The sequence below is a fragment of the Triticum aestivum genome, unplaced genomic scaffold (assembly GCF_018294505.1).
Source record: "Triticum aestivum cultivar Chinese Spring unplaced genomic scaffold, IWGSC CS RefSeq v2.1 scaffold20189, whole genome shotgun sequence".
In the NCBI taxonomy this organism is placed as follows: Eukaryota; Viridiplantae; Streptophyta; class Magnoliopsida; order Poales; family Poaceae; genus Triticum; species Triticum aestivum.
Window position 1 is genome coordinate 17,930 of NW_025228374.1, and position 11,414 is coordinate 29,343.

The 11,414-nt window shown below is 51.9% G+C and overlaps 27 non-coding genes across 27 annotated transcripts; all 27 read right to left on the reverse strand.

Moving 5' to 3' along the window:
- Nucleotides 1-51: 51 nt before the first annotated feature.
- Nucleotides 52-170, reverse strand: LOC123174028 (5S ribosomal RNA). The gene has a single exon (XR_006486707.1). It is a non-coding gene; the product is annotated as a 5S ribosomal RNA (ribosomal RNA).
- Nucleotides 171-466: 296 nt separating this feature from the next.
- LOC123174128 (5S ribosomal RNA) lies at nucleotides 467-585 on the reverse strand. The gene has a single exon (XR_006486800.1). It is a non-coding gene; the product is annotated as a 5S ribosomal RNA (ribosomal RNA).
- Nucleotides 586-882: 297 nt separating this feature from the next.
- On the reverse strand, nucleotides 883-1,001 carry LOC123174049 (5S ribosomal RNA). Its single transcript, XR_006486727.1, has one exon. It is a non-coding gene; the product is annotated as a 5S ribosomal RNA (ribosomal RNA).
- A 297-nt stretch (nucleotides 1,002-1,298) lies between these two features.
- Nucleotides 1,299-1,417, reverse strand: LOC123174009 (5S ribosomal RNA). Its single transcript, XR_006486689.1, has one exon. It is a non-coding gene; the product is annotated as a 5S ribosomal RNA (ribosomal RNA).
- Nucleotides 1,418-1,714: 297 nt separating this feature from the next.
- LOC123174126 (5S ribosomal RNA) lies at nucleotides 1,715-1,833 on the reverse strand. Its single transcript, XR_006486799.1, has one exon. It is a non-coding gene; the product is annotated as a 5S ribosomal RNA (ribosomal RNA).
- Nucleotides 1,834-2,199: 366 nt separating this feature from the next.
- Nucleotides 2,200-2,318, reverse strand: LOC123174066 (5S ribosomal RNA). Its single transcript, XR_006486743.1, has one exon. It is a non-coding gene; the product is annotated as a 5S ribosomal RNA (ribosomal RNA).
- Nucleotides 2,319-2,615: 297 nt separating this feature from the next.
- On the reverse strand, nucleotides 2,616-2,734 carry LOC123174064 (5S ribosomal RNA). Its single transcript, XR_006486741.1, has one exon. It is a non-coding gene; the product is annotated as a 5S ribosomal RNA (ribosomal RNA).
- Nucleotides 2,735-3,031: 297 nt separating this feature from the next.
- Nucleotides 3,032-3,150, reverse strand: LOC123174086 (5S ribosomal RNA). Its single transcript, XR_006486761.1, has one exon. It is a non-coding gene; the product is annotated as a 5S ribosomal RNA (ribosomal RNA).
- A 297-nt stretch (nucleotides 3,151-3,447) lies between these two features.
- Nucleotides 3,448-3,566, reverse strand: LOC123174087 (5S ribosomal RNA). Its single transcript, XR_006486762.1, has one exon. It is a non-coding gene; the product is annotated as a 5S ribosomal RNA (ribosomal RNA).
- A 297-nt stretch (nucleotides 3,567-3,863) lies between these two features.
- LOC123174053 (5S ribosomal RNA) lies at nucleotides 3,864-3,982 on the reverse strand. Its single transcript, XR_006486730.1, has one exon. It is a non-coding gene; the product is annotated as a 5S ribosomal RNA (ribosomal RNA).
- A 294-nt stretch (nucleotides 3,983-4,276) lies between these two features.
- On the reverse strand, nucleotides 4,277-4,395 carry LOC123174089 (5S ribosomal RNA). The gene has a single exon (XR_006486764.1). It is a non-coding gene; the product is annotated as a 5S ribosomal RNA (ribosomal RNA).
- Nucleotides 4,396-4,692: 297 nt separating this feature from the next.
- Nucleotides 4,693-4,811, reverse strand: LOC123174022 (5S ribosomal RNA). Its single transcript, XR_006486701.1, has one exon. It is a non-coding gene; the product is annotated as a 5S ribosomal RNA (ribosomal RNA).
- Nucleotides 4,812-5,108: 297 nt separating this feature from the next.
- LOC123174115 (5S ribosomal RNA) lies at nucleotides 5,109-5,227 on the reverse strand. The gene has a single exon (XR_006486788.1). It is a non-coding gene; the product is annotated as a 5S ribosomal RNA (ribosomal RNA).
- Nucleotides 5,228-5,524: 297 nt separating this feature from the next.
- LOC123174090 (5S ribosomal RNA) lies at nucleotides 5,525-5,643 on the reverse strand. Its single transcript, XR_006486765.1, has one exon. It is a non-coding gene; the product is annotated as a 5S ribosomal RNA (ribosomal RNA).
- A 297-nt stretch (nucleotides 5,644-5,940) lies between these two features.
- LOC123174061 (5S ribosomal RNA) lies at nucleotides 5,941-6,059 on the reverse strand. The gene has a single exon (XR_006486739.1). It is a non-coding gene; the product is annotated as a 5S ribosomal RNA (ribosomal RNA).
- A 297-nt stretch (nucleotides 6,060-6,356) lies between these two features.
- Nucleotides 6,357-6,475, reverse strand: LOC123174044 (5S ribosomal RNA). The gene has a single exon (XR_006486722.1). It is a non-coding gene; the product is annotated as a 5S ribosomal RNA (ribosomal RNA).
- A 297-nt stretch (nucleotides 6,476-6,772) lies between these two features.
- Nucleotides 6,773-6,891, reverse strand: LOC123174023 (5S ribosomal RNA). The gene has a single exon (XR_006486702.1). It is a non-coding gene; the product is annotated as a 5S ribosomal RNA (ribosomal RNA).
- Nucleotides 6,892-7,188: 297 nt separating this feature from the next.
- Nucleotides 7,189-7,307, reverse strand: LOC123174012 (5S ribosomal RNA). Its single transcript, XR_006486692.1, has one exon. It is a non-coding gene; the product is annotated as a 5S ribosomal RNA (ribosomal RNA).
- Nucleotides 7,308-7,604: 297 nt separating this feature from the next.
- LOC123174032 (5S ribosomal RNA) lies at nucleotides 7,605-7,723 on the reverse strand. The gene has a single exon (XR_006486711.1). It is a non-coding gene; the product is annotated as a 5S ribosomal RNA (ribosomal RNA).
- Nucleotides 7,724-8,020: 297 nt separating this feature from the next.
- LOC123174076 (5S ribosomal RNA) lies at nucleotides 8,021-8,142 on the reverse strand. The gene has a single exon (XR_006486753.1). It is a non-coding gene; the product is annotated as a 5S ribosomal RNA (ribosomal RNA).
- Nucleotides 8,143-8,519: 377 nt separating this feature from the next.
- On the reverse strand, nucleotides 8,520-8,638 carry LOC123174034 (5S ribosomal RNA). Its single transcript, XR_006486713.1, has one exon. It is a non-coding gene; the product is annotated as a 5S ribosomal RNA (ribosomal RNA).
- A 297-nt stretch (nucleotides 8,639-8,935) lies between these two features.
- Nucleotides 8,936-9,054, reverse strand: LOC123174014 (5S ribosomal RNA). The gene has a single exon (XR_006486694.1). It is a non-coding gene; the product is annotated as a 5S ribosomal RNA (ribosomal RNA).
- A 297-nt stretch (nucleotides 9,055-9,351) lies between these two features.
- Nucleotides 9,352-9,470, reverse strand: LOC123174035 (5S ribosomal RNA). The gene has a single exon (XR_006486714.1). It is a non-coding gene; the product is annotated as a 5S ribosomal RNA (ribosomal RNA).
- A 296-nt stretch (nucleotides 9,471-9,766) lies between these two features.
- On the reverse strand, nucleotides 9,767-9,885 carry LOC123174038 (5S ribosomal RNA). Its single transcript, XR_006486716.1, has one exon. It is a non-coding gene; the product is annotated as a 5S ribosomal RNA (ribosomal RNA).
- A 297-nt stretch (nucleotides 9,886-10,182) lies between these two features.
- LOC123174067 (5S ribosomal RNA) lies at nucleotides 10,183-10,301 on the reverse strand. The gene has a single exon (XR_006486744.1). It is a non-coding gene; the product is annotated as a 5S ribosomal RNA (ribosomal RNA).
- Nucleotides 10,302-10,598: 297 nt separating this feature from the next.
- On the reverse strand, nucleotides 10,599-10,717 carry LOC123174039 (5S ribosomal RNA). The gene has a single exon (XR_006486717.1). It is a non-coding gene; the product is annotated as a 5S ribosomal RNA (ribosomal RNA).
- A 297-nt stretch (nucleotides 10,718-11,014) lies between these two features.
- Nucleotides 11,015-11,133, reverse strand: LOC123174062 (5S ribosomal RNA). Its single transcript, XR_006486740.1, has one exon. It is a non-coding gene; the product is annotated as a 5S ribosomal RNA (ribosomal RNA).
- Nucleotides 11,134-11,414: the final 281 nt, after the last annotated feature.

Here is an 11,414-nt window from a genome sequence, read left to right on the forward strand (position 1 = left end):
ATTACTTACACGTGCGTTTTGTTTTGCAAGCGGCGCGAAAAAATTAAAAAGGGAATGCAACACGAGGACTTCCCAGGAGGTCACCCATCCTAGTACTACTCTCGCCCAAGCACGCTTAACTTCGAAGTTCTGATGGGATCCGGTGCTTTAGTGCTGGTATGATCGCATACGACATGTTACCCCGGTCTTCGTCCCTTATCCTTGCCCCTCCCAGCTCCACTACAAAGACGATTGTACATTGCTTTGGCCGCTCCCTCTCAACTACGGAGACGAGTTTAACGCGGTTTCCACCCCTCCCTCTCAACCGCACCAGTGCACGCTTGCCGCGCCACAACGCCGACGCTGGACCCGTGAATCGTGAGCACCCAGCTATGACTTACCGCACTCGTGCAAAATAATAAAACACGGTAAATATATTACTTACACGTGCCTTTGTTTTGCAAGCGGCGCGAAAAAAATTAAAAAGGGAATGCAACACGAGGACTTCCCAGGAGGTCACCCATCCTAGTACTACTCTCGCCCAAGCACGCTTAACTTCAGAGTTCTGATGGGATCCGGTGCTTTAGTGCTGGTATGATCGCATCCGACATGTTACCCCGGTCTTCGTCCCTTATCCTTGCCCCTCCCAGCTCCACCACAAAGACGATTGTACATTGCTTTGGCCGCTCCCTCTCAACTACGGAGACGAGTTTAACGCGGTTTCCACCCCTCCCTCTCAACCGGACCAGTGCACGCTTGCCGCGCCACAACGCCGATGCTGGACCCGTGAATCGTGAGCACCCAGCTATGACTTACCGCACTCGTGCAAAATAATAAAACACGGTAAATATATTACTTACACGTGCGTTTTGTTTTGCAAGCGGCGCGAAAAAAATTAAAAAGGGAATGCAACACGAGGACTTCCCAGGAGGTCACCCATCGTAGTACTACTCTCGCCCAAGCACGCTTAACTTCGGAGTTCTGATGGGCTCCGGTGCTTTAGTGCTGGTATGATCGCATCCGACATGTTACCCCGGTCTTCGTCCCTTATCGTTGCCCCTCCCAGCTCCACTACAAAGACGATTGTACATTGCTTTGGCTGCTCCCTCTCAACTACGGAGACGAGTTTAACGCGGTTTCCACCCCTCCCTCTCAACCGCACCAGTGCACGCTTGCCGCGCCACAACGCCTACGCTGGACCCGTGAATCGTGAGCACCCAGCTATGACTTACCGCACTCGTGCAAAATAATAAAACACGGTAAATATATTACTTACACGTGCGTTTTGTTTTGCAAGCGGCGCGAAAAAAATTAAAAAGGGAATGCAACACGAGGACTTCCCAGGAGGTCACCCATCCTAGTACTACTCTCGCCCAAGCACGCTTAACTTCGGAGTTCTGATGGAATCCGGTGCTTTAGTGCTGGTATGATCGCATCCGACATGTTACCCCGGTCTTCGTCCCTTATCCTTGCCCCTCCCAGCTCCACTACAAAGACGATTGCACATTGCTTTGGCCGCTCCCTCTCAACTACGGAGACGAGTTTAACGCGGTTTCCACCCCTCCCTCTCAACCGCACCAGTGCACGCTTGCCGCGCCACAACGCCGACGCTGGACCCGTGAATCGTGAGCACCCAGCTATGACTTACCGCACTCGTGCAAAATAATAAAACACGGTAAATATATTACTTACACGTGCATTTTGTTTTGCAAGCGGCGCGAAAAAAATTAAAAAGGGAATGCAACACGAGGACTTCCCAGGAGGTCACCCATACTAGTACTACTCTCGCCCAAGCACGCTTAACTTCGGAGTTCTGATGGGATCCGGTGCTTTAGTGCTGGTATGATCGCATCCGACATGTTACCCCGGTCTTCGTCCCTTATCCTTGCCCCTCCCAGCTCCACTACAAAGACGATTGCACATTGCTTTGGCCGCTCCCTCTCAACTACGGAGACGAGTTTAACGCGGTTTCCACCCCTCCCTCTCAACCGCACCAGTGCACGCTTGCCGCGCCACAACGCCGACGCTGGACCCGTGAATCGTGAGCACCCTCTCAACCGCACCAGTGCACGCTTGCCGCGCCACAACGCCGACGCTGGACCCGTGAATCGTGAGCACCCAGCTATGACTTACCGCACTCGTGCAAAATAATAAAACACGGTAAATATATTACTTACACGTGCGTTTTGTTTTGCAAGCGGCGCGAAAAAAATTAAAAAGGGAATGCAACACGAAGACTTCCCAGGAGGTCACCCATCCTAGTACTACTCTCGCACAAGCACGCTTAACTTCGGAGTTCTGATGGGATCCGGTGCTTTAGTGCTGGTATGATCGCATCCGACATGTTACCCCGGTCTTCGTCCCTTATCCTTGCCCCTCCCAGCTCCACTACAAAGACGATTGCACATTGCTTTGGCCGCTCCCTCTCAACTACGGAGACGAGTTTAACGCGGTTTCCACCCCTCCCTCTCAACCGCACCAGTGCACGCTTGCCGCGCCACAACGCCGACGCTGGACCCGTGAATCGTGAGCACCCAGCTATGACTTACCGCACTCGTGCAAAATAATAAAACACGGTAAATATATTACTTACACGTGCGTTTTGTTTTGCAAGCGGCGCGAAAAAAATTAAAAAGGGAATGCAGCACGAGGACTTCCCAGGAGGTCACCCATCCTAGTACTACTCTCGCCCAAGCACGCTTAACTTCGGAGTTTTGATGGGATCCGGTGCTTTAGTGCTGGTATGATCGCATCCGACATGTTACCCCGGTCTTCGTCCCTTATCCTTGCCCCTCCCAGCTCCACTACAAAGACGATTGCACATTGCTTTGGCCGCTCCCTCTCAACTACGGAGACGAGTTTAACGCGGTTTTCACCCCTCCCTCCCAACCGCACCAGTGCACGCTTGCCGCGCCACAACGCCGACGCTGGACCCGTGAATCGTGAGCACCCAGCTATGACTTACCGCACTCGTGCAAAATAATAAAACACGGTAAATATATTACTTACACGTGCGTTTTGTTTTGCAAGCGGCGCGAAAAAAATTAAAAAGGGAATGCAACACGAGGACTTCCCAGGAGGTCACCCATCCTAGTACTACTCTCGCCCAAGCACGCTTAACTTCGGAGTTCTGATGGGATCCGGTGCTTTAGTGCTGGTATGATCGCATCCGACATGTTACCCCGGTCTTCGTCCCTTATCCTTGCCCCTCCCAGCTCCACTACGAAGACGATTGTACATTGCTTTGGCCGCTCCCTCTCAACTACGGAGACGAGTTTAACGCGGTTTCCACCCCTCCCTCTCAACCGCACCAGTGCACGCTTGCCGCGCCACAACGCCGACGCTGGACCCGTGAATCGTGAGCACCCAGCTATGACTTACCGCACTCGTGCAAAATAATAAAACACGGTAAATATATTACTTACACGTGCGTTTTGTTTTGCAAGCGGCGCAAAAAAAATTAAAAAGGGAATGCAACACGAGGACTTCCCAGGAGGTCACCCATCCTAGTACTACTCTCGCCCAAGCACGCTTAACTTCGGAGTTCTGATGGGATCCGGTGCTTTAGTGCTGGTATGATCGCATCCAACATGTTACCCCGGTCTTCGTCCCTTATCCTTGCCCCTCCCAGCTCCACTACAAAGACGATTGTACATTGCTTTGGCCGCTCCCTCTCAACTACGGAGACGAGTTTAACGCGGTTTCCACCCCTCCCTCTCAACCGCACCAGTGCACGCTTGCCGCGCCACAACGCCGACGCTGGACCCGTGAATCGTGAGCACCCAGCTATGACTTACCGCACTCGTGCAAAATAATAAAATACGGCAAATATATTAGTTACACGTGCGTTTTGTTTTGCAAGCGGCGCGAAAAAAATTAAAAAGGGAATGCAACACGAAGACTTCCCAGGAGGTCACCCATCCTAGTACTACTCTCGCCCAAGCACGCTTAACTTCGGAGTTCTGATGGGATCCGATGCTTTAGTGCTGGTATGATCGCATCCGACATGTTACCCCGGTCTTCGTCCCTTATCCTTGCCCCTCCCAGCTCCACTACAAAGACGATTGTACATTGCTTTGGCCGCTCCCTCTCAACTACGGAGACGAGTTTAACGCGGTTTCCACCCCTCCCTCTCAACCGCACCAGTGCACACTTGCCGCGCCACAACGGCGACGCTGGACCCGTAAATCGTGAGCACCCAGCTATGACTTACCGCACTCGTGCAAAATAATAAAACACGGTAAATATACTTACACGTGCGTTTTGTTTTGCAAGCGGCGCGAAAAAAATTAAAAAGGGAATGCAACACGAGGACTTCCCAGGAGGTCACCCATCCTAGTACTACTCTCGCCCAAGCACGCTTAACTTCGGAGTTCTGATGGGATCCGGTGCTTTAGTGCTGGTATGATCGCATCCGACATGTTACCCCGGTCTTCGTCCCTTATCCTTGCCCCTCCCAGCTCCACAACAAAGACGATTGTACATTGCTTTGGCCGCTCCCTCTCAACTACGGAGACGAGTTTAACGCGGTTTCCACCCCTCCCTCTCAACCGCACCAGTGCACGCTTGCCGCGCCACAACGCCGACGCTGGACCCGTGAATCGTGAGGACCCAGCTATGACTTACCGCACTCGTGCAAAATAATAAAACACGGTAAATATATTACTTACACGTGCGTTTTGTTTTGCAAGCGGCGCGAAAAAAATTAAAAAGGGAATGCAACACGAGGACTTCCCAGGAGGTCACCCATCCTAGTACTACTCTCGCCCAAGCGCGCTTAACTTCGGAGTTCTGATGGGATCCGGTGCTTTAGTGCTGGTATGATCGCATCCGACATGTTACCCCGGTCTTCGTCCCTTATCCTTGCCCCTCCCAGCTCCACTACAAAGACGATTGTACATTGCTTTGGCCGCTCCCTCTCAACTACGGAGACGAGTTTAACGCGGTTTCCACCCCTCCCTCTCAACCGCACTAGTGCACGCTTGCCGCGCCACAACGCCGACGCTGGACCCGTGAATCGTGAGCGCCCAGCTATGACTTACCGCACTCGTGCAAAAAAATAAAACACGGTAAATATATTACTTACACGTGCGTTTTGTTTTGCAAGCGGCGCGAAAAAAATTAAAAAGGGAATGCAACACGAGGACTTCCCAGGAGGTCACCCATCCTAGTACTACTCTCGCCCAAGCACACTTAACTTCGGAGTTCTGATGGGATCCGGTGCTTTAGTGCTGGTATGATCGCATCCGACATGTTACCCCGGTCTTCGTCCCTTATCCTTGCCCCTCCCAGCTCCACCACAAAGACGATTGTACATTCCTTTGGCCGCTCCCTCTCAACTACGGAGACGAGTTTAACGCGGTTTCCACCCCTCCCTCTCAACCGCACCAGTGCACGCTTGCCGCGCCACAACGCCGACGCTGGACCCGTGAATCGTGAGCACACAGCTATGACTTACCGCACTCGTGCAAAATAATAAAACACGGTAAATATATTACTTACACGTGCGTTTTGTTTTGCAAGCGGCGCGAAAAAAATTAAAAAGGGAATGCAACACGAGGACTTCCCAGGAGGTCACCCATCCTAGTACTACTCTCGCCCAAGCACGCTTAACTTCGGAGTTCTGATGGGATCCGGTGCTTTAGTGCTGGTATGATCGCATCCGACATGTTACCCCGGTCTTCGTCCCTTATCCTTGCCCCTCCCAGCTCCACTACAAAGACGATTGCACATTGCTTTGGCCGCTCCCTCTCAACTACGGAGACGAGTTTAATGCGGTTTCCACCCCTCCCTCTCAACCGCACCAGTGCACGCTTGCCGCGCCACAACGCCGACGCTGGACCCGTGAATCGTGAGCACCCAGCTATGACTTACCGCACTCGTGCAAAATAATAAAACACGGTAAATATATTACTTACACGTGTGTTTTGTTTTGCAAGCGGCACGAAAAAAATTAAAAAGGGAATGCAACACGACGACTTCCCAGGAGGTCACCCATCCTAGTACTACTCTCGCCCAAGCACGCTTAACTTCGGAGTTCTGATGGGATCCGGTGCTTTAGTGCTGGTATGATCGCATCTGACATGTTACCCCGGTCTTCGTCCCTTATCCTTGCCCCTCCCAGCTCCACTACAAAGACGATTGCACATTGCTTTGGCCGCTCCCTCTCAACTACGGAGACGAGTTTAACGCGGTTTCCACCCCTCCCTCTCAACCGCACCAGTGCACGCTTGCCGCGCCACAACGCCGACGCTGGACCCGTGAATCGTGAGCACCCAGCTATGACTTACCGCACTCGTGCAAAATAATAAAACACGGTAAATATATTACTTACACGTGCGTTTTGTTTTGCAAGCGGCGCGAAAAAAATTAAAAAGGGAATGCAACACGAGGACTTCCCAGGAGGTCACCCATCCTAGTACTACTCTCGCCCAAGCACGCTTAACTTCGGAGTTCTGATGGGATCCGGTGCTTTAGTGCTGGTATGATCGGATCCGACATGTTACCCCGGTCTTCGTCCCTTATCCTTGCCCCTCCCAGCTCCACTACAAAGACGATTGCACATTGCTTTGGCCGCTCCCTCTCAACTACGGAGACGAGTTTAACGCGGTTTCCACCCCTCCCTCTCAACCGCACCAGTGCACGCTTGCCGCGCCACAACGCCGACGCTGGACCCGTGAATCGTGAGCACCCAGCTATGACTTACCGCACTCGTGCAAAATAATAAAACACGGTAAATATATTACTTACACGTGCGTTTTGTTTTGCAAGCGGCGCGAAAAAAATTAAAAAGGGAATGCAACACGAGGACTTCCCAGGAGGTCACCCATCCTAGTACTACTCTCGCCCAAGCACGCTTAACTTCGGAGTTCTGATAGGATCCGGTGCTTTAGTGCTGGTATGATCGCATCCGACATGTTACCCCGGTCTTCGTCCCTTATCCTTGCCCCTCCCAGCTCCACTACAAAGACGATTGCACATTGCTTTGGCCGCTCCCTCTCAACTACGGAGACGAGTTTAACGCGGTTTCCACCCCTCCCTCTCAACCGCACCAGTGCACGCTTGCCGCGCCACAACACCGACGCTGGGCCCGTGAATCGTGAGCACCCAGCTATGACTTACCGCACTCGTGCAAAATAATAAAACACGGTAAATATATTACTTACACGTGCGTTTTGTTTTGCAAGCGGCGCGAAAAAAATTAAAAAGGGAATGCAACACGAGGACTTCCCAGGAGGTCACCCATCCTAGTACTACTCTCGCCCAAGCACGCTTAACTTTGGAGTTCTGATGGGATCCGGTGCTTTAGTGCTGGTATGATCGCATCCGACATGTTACCCCGGTCTTCGTCCCTTATCCTGGCCCCTCCCAGCTCCACTACAAAGACGATTGTACATTGCTTTGGCCGCTCCCTCTCAACTACGGAGACGAGCTTAACGCGGTTTCCACCCCTCCCTCTCAACCGCACCAGTGCACACTTGCCGCGCCACAACGCCGACGCTGGACCCATGAATCGTGAGCACCCAGCTATGACTTACCGTACTCGTGGAAAATAATAAAACACGGTAAATATATTACTTACACGTGCGTTTTGTTTTGCAAGCGGCGCGAAAAAAATTAAAAAGGGAATGCAACACGAGGACTTCCCAGGAGGTCACCCATCCTAGTACTACTCTCGCCCAAGCAGGCTTAACTTCGGAGTTCTGATGGGATCCGGTGCTTTAGTGCTGGTATGATCGCATCCAACATGTTACCCCGGTCTTCGTCCCTTATCCTTGCCCCTCCCAGCTCCACTACAAAGACGATTGTACATTGCTTTGGCCGCTCCCTCTCAACTACGGAGACGAGTTTAACGCGGTTTCCACCCCTCCCTCTCAACCGCACCAGTGCACGCTTGCCGCGCCACAACGCCGACGCTGGACCCGTGAATCGTGAGCACCCAGCTATGACTTACCGCACTCGTGCAAAATAATAAAACACGGTAAATATATTACTTACACGTGCGTTTTGTTTTGCAAGCGGCGTGAAAAAAATTAAAAAGGGAATGCAACACGAGGACGACTTCCCAGGAGGTCACCCATCCTAGTACTACTCTCGCCCAAGCACGCTTAACTTTGGAGTTCTGATGGGATCCGGTGCTTTAGTGCTGGTATGATCGCATCCGACATGTTACCCCGGTCTTCGTCCCTTATCCTTGCCCCTCCCAGCTCCACTACAAAGACGATTGTACACTGCTTTGGCCGCTCCCTCTCAACTACGGAGACGAGTTTAACGCGGTTTCCACCCCTCCCTCTCAACCGCACCAGTGCACGCTTGCCGCGCCACAACGCCGACGCTGGACCCGTGAATCGTGAGCACCCAGCTATGACTTACCGCACTCGTGCAAAATAATAAAACACGGTAAATATATTACTTACACGTGCGTTTTGTTTTGCAAGCGGCGCGAAAAAAATTAAAAAGGGAATGCAACACGAGGACTTCCCAGGAGGTCACCCATCCTAGTACTACTCTTTGCAAGCGGCGCGAAAAAAATTAAAAAGGGAATGCAACACGAGGACTTCCCAGGAGGTCACCCATCCTAGTACTACTCTCGCCCAAGCACGCTTAACTTCGGAGTTTTGATGGGATCCGGTGCTTTAGTGCTGGTATGATCGCATCCAACATGTTATCCCGGTCTTCGTCCCTTATCCTTGCCCCTCCCAGCTCCACTACAAAGACGATTGTACATTGCTTTGGCCGCTCCCTCTCAACTACGGAGACGAGTTTAACGCGGTTTCCACCCCTCCCTCTCAACCGCACCAGTGCACGCTTGCCGCGCCACAACGCCGACGCTGGACCCGTGAATCGTGAGCACCCAGCTATGACTTACCGCACTCGTGCAAAATAATAAAACACGGTAAATATATTACTTACACGTGCGTTTTGTTTTGCAAGCGGCGCGAAAAAAATTAAAAGGGGAATGCAACACGAGGACTTCCCAGGAGGTCACCCATCCTAGTACTACTCTCGCCCAAGCACGCTTATCTTCGGAGTTCTGATGGGATCCGGTGCTTTAGTGCTGGTATGATCGCATCCAACATGTTACCCCGGTCTTCGTCCCTTATCCTTGCCCCTCCCAGCTCCACTACAAAGACGATTGTACATTGCTTTGGCCGCTCCCTCTCAACTACGGAGACGAGTTTAACGCGGTTTCCACCCCTCCCTCTCAACCGCACCAGTGCACGCCTGCCGCGCCACAACGCCGACGCTGGACCCGTGAATCGTGAGCACCCAGCTATGACTTACCGCACTCGTGCAAAATAATAAAACACGGTAAATATATTACTTACACGTGCGTTTTGTTTTGCAAGCGGCGCGAAAAAAATTAAAAAGGGAATGCAACACGAGGACTTCCCAGGAGGTCACCCATCCTAGTACTACTCTCGCCCAAGCACGCTTAACTTCGGAGTTTTGATGGGATCCGGTGCTTTAGTGCTGGTATGATCGCATCCAACATGTTATCCCGGTCTTCGTCCCTTATCCTTGCCCCTCCCAGCTCCACTACAAAGACGATTGTACATTGCTTTGGCCGCTCCCTCTCAACTACGGAGACGAGTTTGACGCGGTTTCCACCCCTCCCTCTCAACCGCACCAGTGCATGCTTGCCGCGCCACAACGCCGACGCTGGACCCGTGAATCGTGAGCACCCAGCTATGACTTACCGCACTCGTGCAAAATAATAAAACACGGTAAATATATTACTTACACGTGCGTTTTGTTTTGCAAGCGGCGCGAAAAAAATTAAAAAGGAATGCAACACGAGGACTTCCCAGGAGGTCACCCATCCTAGTACTACTCTCGCCCAAGCACGCTTAACTTCGGAGTTTTGATGGGATCCGGTGCTTTAGTGCTGGTATGATCGCATCCAACATGTTATCCCGGTCTTCGTCCCTTATCCTTGCCCCTCCCAGCTCCACTACAAAGACGATTGTACATTGCTTTGGCCGCTCCCTCTCAACTACGGAGACGAGTTTAACGCGGTTTCCACCCCTCCCTCTCAACCGCACCAGTGCACGCTTGCCGCGCCACAACGCCGACGCTGGACCCGTGAATCGTGAGCACCCAGCTATGACTTACCGCACTCGTGCAAAATAATAAAACACGGTAAATATATTACTTACACGTGCGTTTTGTTTTGCAAGCGGCGCGAAAAAAATTAAAAAGGGAATGCAACACGAGGACTTCCCAGGAGGTCACCCATCCTAGTACTACTCTCGCCCAAGCACGCTTAACTTCAGAGTTTTAATGGGATCCGGTGCTTTAGTGCTGGTATGATCGCATCCAACATGTTATCCCGGTCTTCGTCCCTTATCCTTGCCCCTCCCAGCTCCACTACAAAGACGATTGTACATTGCTTTGGCCGCTCCCTCTCAACTACGGAGACGAGTTTAACGCGGTTTCCACCCCTCCCTCTCAACCGCACCAGTGCACGCTTGCCGCACCACAACGCCGACGCTGGACCCGTGAATCGTGAGCACCCAGCTATGACTTACCGCACTCGTGCAAAATAATAAAACACGGTAAATATATTACTTACACGTGTGTTTTGTTTTGCAAGCGGCGCGAAAAAAATTAAAAAGGGAATGCAACACGAGGACTTCCCAGGAGGTCACCCATCCTAGTACTACTCTCGCCCAAGCACGCTTAACTTCGGAGTTTTGATGGGATCCGGTGCTTTAGTGCTGGTATGATCGCATCCCACATGTTATCCCGGTCTTCTTCCCTTATCCTTGCCCCTCCCAGCTCCACTACAAAGACGATTGTACATTGCTTTGGCCGCTCCCTCTCAACTACGGAGACGAGTTTAACGCGGTTTCCACCCCTCCCTCTCAACCGCACCAGTGCACGCTTGCCGCGCCACAACACCGACGCTGGACCCGTGAATCGTGAGCACCCAGCTATGACTTACCGCACTCGTGCAAAATAATAAAACACGGTAAATATATTACTTACACGTGCGTTTTATTTTGCAAGCGGCGCGAAAAAAATTAAAAGGGGAATGCAACACGAGGACTTCCCAGGAGGTCACCCATCCTAGTACTACTCTCGCCCAAGCACGCTTATCTTCGGAGTTCTGCTGGGATCCGGTGCTTTAGTGCTGGTATGATCGCATCCGACATGTTACCCCGGTCTTCGTCCCTTATCCATGCCCCTCCCAGCTCCACTACAAAGACGATTGTACATTGCTTTGGCCGCTCCCTCTCAACTACGGAGACGAGTTTAACGCGGTTTCCACACCTCCCTCTCAACCGCACCAGTGCACGCTTGCCGCGCCACAACACCGACGCTGGACCCGTGAATCGTGAGCACCCAGCTATGACTTACCGCACTCGTGCAAAATATTAAAACACGGTAAATATATTACTTACACGTGCGTTTTGTTTTGCAAGCGGCGC